The sequence below is a fragment of the Bubalus kerabau genome, chromosome 5 (genome assembly GCF_029407905.1).
Source record: "Bubalus kerabau isolate K-KA32 ecotype Philippines breed swamp buffalo chromosome 5, PCC_UOA_SB_1v2, whole genome shotgun sequence".
In the NCBI taxonomy this organism is placed as follows: Eukaryota; Metazoa; Chordata; class Mammalia; order Artiodactyla; family Bovidae; genus Bubalus; species Bubalus kerabau.
The window spans coordinates 61017733-61022688 of record NC_073628.1 but is presented as its reverse complement, the minus strand read 5'-3'; the positions used below and the strand labels follow the sequence as shown (position 1 = coordinate 61022688).

Here is a 4956-nt window from a genome sequence, read left to right as displayed (position 1 = left end):
AAAATATCATGTATGAAATGAGTTGCCAGTCCAGGTTCGATGCACGATACTGGATGCTTGGGGCTGGTGCACTGGGACGACCCAGAGGGATGGAATGGGGAGGGAGGAGGGAGGAGGGTTCAGGATGGGGAACACATGTATACCTGTGGCGGATTCATTTTGATATTTGGCAAATCTAATACAGTTATGTTAAGTTTAAAAATAAAATAAAATTAAAAAAAAAAAATAGACATAGAAGGAACCTACCTCAACATCAGTTCAGTTCAGTCCAGTTCAGTCACTCAGTCATGTCTGACTCTTTGCGACCCCATGAATCTCAGCATGCCAGGCCTCCCTGTCCATCACCAAGTCCCGGAGTTCACTCAGACTCACGGGCATCGAGTCAGTGATGCCATCCAGCCATCTCATCCTCTGTCGTCCCCTTCTCCTCCTGACCCCAATCCCTCCCAGCATCAGAGTCTTTTCCAATGAGACAACCCTTCGCATGAGGTGGCCAAAGTACTGGAGTTCCAGCTTTAGCATCATTCCTTCCAAAGAAACCCCAGGGCCGATCTCCTTCAGAATGGACTGGTTGGATCTCCTTGCAGTCCAAGGGACTCTCAAATGTCTTCTCCAACACCACAGTTCCAAAGCATAAATTCTTTGGTGCTCAGCCTTCTTCACAGTCCAACCTCAACATAGCAAAGGCCAACATAGCAAAGGCCAACATGACAACAGCAAACATTATTCTCAATGGTGAAAACCTGAAAGCATTGCCCGTAAGATCAGGAACAAGACAAGGGTGTCCACTTTCACCACTATTATTCAACATAGTTTTGAAAGTCCTAGCTACAGCAATCAGAGAAGAAAAAGAAAGAAACACAATCCAGATTATAAAAAAAAAAAAGAAGAAGAAGAAGAAATAAAGCTCTCACTGTTTGGCAGATGACATGATACTACATATAGAAAACCCTATAAATATTATCAGAAAATTACTAGAGATAATCAGTGATAGCAAAGTCACAGGATACAAAATAAACACACAATTCACTTGCATTTGTATATACTAACAATGAAATGTCAGAAAAATAAGAAATCAATCCCATTCACCATTGCAAAAAAAAAAAAAAAATTATCTAGGGATAAACTTACCTAAGGAGACAAAATAGCTGTATACAGAAAATTATAAGACACTGATGAAACAAATCCAAGATGACATAAATGGATCAAGAGATATTCTATATTCCTGGGTAGGAAGAATCAATATTGTGAAAATGACTATCCTACAGAATCAATGTGATCCCTATCAAATTATCAATGGCATTTTTCACAGAACTACAAGAAAATATTTCACAATTCATATGGAAACTCAAAAGACCCCAAATAGCCAAAGCAGTCTTGAGAAAGAAGAATGGAGCTGGAGGAATCAACCTTCCTGACTTCAGATTATACTACAAAGCTACAGTCATCAAGACAGTATGGTACTGGCACAAAAACAGAAATATAACCCAATGGAACACGATAGAAAGCCCAGAAATAAACCAATGCACCTATGGGTGCCTTATTTTTGGCAAAGGAGGTAAGAATATACAATGGAGCAAAGACAGCAACTTCAATAAGTGGTGTTGGGAAAACTGGAATGCTACATGTAAAAGAATGAAATTAGAACCTTTCCTAACACCATTCACAAAGCAAAACTCAAAATGGATTAAATACCTAAATGCAAGACCAGAAACTCTAAAACTCTTAGAGGAAAACATAGGTAGAACACTTGATGACATAAATCAAAAGAAGATCTTCTATGAACCACCTCCTAGATAATGGAAACAAATGCAAAAGTGAACAAGTGGGACCTGATTAAACTCAAAAACTTTTGCACAGGAAAGGACACTATAAGCAACATGAGAAGACAACCCTTAGAATGGAAGAAAATAGCAGCAAATGAAAGAACTGACAAAGGATTAATTTCCAAAATATACAAGCAACTCATACAACTCAATACTAGAAAAACAATCAACCAATGAAAAATTGGGGAAAAGACCTAAAGAGACATTACTCCAAAGAAGACATACAGATGGCTGACAAACACATGAAAAGATGCTCAACATCGCTCATAATTAGAGAAATGTAAAGCAAAATTACAATGAAATATCACCTCACACCAGTCAGAATGGCTGTCATCAAAAAGTCTGCAAACAGTAAATGCTGGAGAGGGTGTGGAGAAAACGGAATATTCTTGCACTGGTGGTAGGAATGCAAATTGATATAGCCACTATGGAAGATGGTATGGAGAATCATTGGAAAAGTAGGAATAAAACTATCATATGACCCAGCAATCCCAGTCCTAGTCATACACCCTGAGGAATCCAAAAATGAAACAGACACATGTACCCCAGTGTTTATTGCATCACTGTTGACAATAGCTAGAACATGGAAGCAACTTAGATGACCATCAACAGATGAATGGATAAAGAAGTTGTGGTACATATAAACAATATAATATTATCCAGCCATAAAAAGGAATGCATCTGAGTCATTTCTAATGAGATGGATGATACTAGAACCTTTTATACAGAGTGAAGGAAGTCAGAAAGAGAAAGCTAAATACTGTATACTAACACATGCATACGGGATCTAGAAAGATGATACCAAAGGATTTATTTACAGGGCATCAATAGAGAAACAGAGACACACACATATATATGTGTGTGTGTGTGTGTGTAAGGCATAAATGGCTTAACTTTTCCACACAATTTGTCCTGTAAATTGTCAGCCTTATCATTACACTGAGTAATGCTGTTTGTCTTCAGTAATGTTATTTTTGGTAATGGAGTGTGTGGCATGATTTTTCTCCAGCATTCAAGAGATAATCCCTTATAAACTTTCCATTCCTAAAAAGTTTTAATGAAGAGAGGATATTTTTTCAATTCTTATGTAATTTGATTGTACATTATAATTATTTATTATATTTTTGATACTATTTTATTAATCTGGGGAATTTCCAGGTACCTCACGGGAAAAAAATACCACTGGAAAGAAAAATATAATCAAATAAAAGTCCCTGTACTACTCTGTGCTCTTATCTTGGCAGTGGAAAGCACATTTCTAAGAAAAGACTTAATTTCAACAAGTCAAATATCTTCAAGGTAAATGTTGCCCTAAAACTTGCCTTGTTTTACAGCCATAGAAAAAGTAGATTTTTAAAAAAGCAGCCAAAATTTTTCTCTAATTGATCAGAGCCAAAGGGTTCATGATTCTTTTTTTTTTTTTTAATATTGAACTATTATAAAAAATAGAGTGAAACATACTTTTGTGGTTTGTAAGTCAAAGCCAGTCCTTAAATGATATTCAATTTATCATATTAAATTATAAAACCCTGTTTTTCAAACAATATTGAAAAAGAGAGATCAAGAAAAATTACCAACAACTTTTTGAGTATTTTCTTTTTTAAAATGATAAATGGTATTTTACTAAGTTTTTAACAAATTGTGTACAATTTAGAAATACTTGCCAAGTACACCATTCTTGAACCTTTTCTTATAATTGTAAATATTTAGATCACTTCACTATATTCCATAATGGCATTTTAAAGTTTATTTTCCATAAAGGAACAACTGTGAAAAAGATCAAACAGTATCAATTTTATGTTTTATTGCCTTCCAAAGCAATCTGTGGAATTATATAGCTAAAATTTTCACTTCTATTGCAAATGATCAATCACCTGAGACATATTAGAAGCTCTTAATATGACAGACAAAAGAAGACACAATTGGCCAATGAAATGACCAAAGATTTATTGATCTTATTTTTTTTAACATCTTTATTTGCACAACAACAGATATAAATCTTTGACTCTTTCATTAACTTTATACAATAAAGAATTATGGTCTTCCTAGTGGTCATGTACAGTTGTGAGAGCTGGCCTGTAACAAAGGCAGAGGAAGCAGAGGTCAAATTGCCAACATCCGTTTGATCTTTGATAAAGCAAGAGAGTTCCAGAAAAACATCTACTTCTGCTTTATTGACTATGTCAAAGCTTTTGCCTTTGTGGATCACAATTAGCTGTGGAAAATTCTGAAAGACATGGGAATACCAGACCACCTGACCGGGCTCCAGAGAACTCTGTATGCAGGTCAAGAAGCAACAATTAGAGCCAGACTTGGAAGAACAGACTGGTTCCAAACTGGGAAAGGAGTACATCAAGGCTGTATATAGTCACTCTACTTATTTAACTTCTATGCAGAGTACATCATGCGAAATGCTGGGATGGATGAAATGCAAGCTGGAATCAAGATTGCCGGGAGAAATATCAACAACCTCAGATAAGCAGATAACACCACCCTTATGGCAGAAAGCAAAGAACTAAAGAGTCTCTTGATGAAAGTGAAAGAGAAGAGTGGAAAAGCTGGCTTAAAACTCACCATTCAGAAAATGAAGATCATGGCATCCAGTCCCATCACTTCATGGCAAATAGCTGGGGAAACAATGGAAACAGTGACAGACTTTATTTTCTTGGGCTCCAAAATCACTGCAGATGGTGACTGCAGCCATGAAATTAAAAGATGCTTGCTCCTTCAAAGAAAAGCTATGACAAACCTAGACAGCATATTCAAAAGCAGAGCCATTACTTTGCCAACACAGGTCCATCTAGTCAAAGCTATGGTTCTTCCAGTAGTCATGTATGGATGTGAGAGCAGGACCATAAAGAAGTCTGAGCACCAAAACACTAATGCTTTTGAACTGTGGTGTTGGAGAAGACTCTTGAGAATCCCTTGGACTGCAAGGAGATCCAACCAGGCCATCCGAAAGGAAATCAGTCCTGAATATTCATTGGAAGGACTGATCCTGAAGCTGAAATTCTCATACTTTGGCCACCTGATGCAAATGAGTGACTCATTTGAAAATACCCTAATGCTGGGAAACATTAAAAGCATGAGAAGAAGGGGACCACAGAGGATGAGATGGTTGGATGGCATC

The 4956-nt window shown here is 36.7% G+C and overlaps 1 long non-coding RNA gene across 1 annotated transcript; it reads right to left on the bottom strand.

The window, feature by feature from the left end:
* Nucleotides 1-3786: 3786 nt before the first annotated feature.
* Nucleotides 3787-4691, bottom strand: LOC129652809 (uncharacterized). Its single transcript, XR_008714747.1, has 3 exons — nucleotides 4576-4691; nucleotides 4401-4453; nucleotides 3787-3902 (listed from the first exon to the last, which is right to left on the bottom strand). It is a non-coding gene; the product is annotated as an uncharacterized LOC129652809 (long non-coding RNA).
* Nucleotides 4692-4956: the final 265 nt, after the last annotated feature.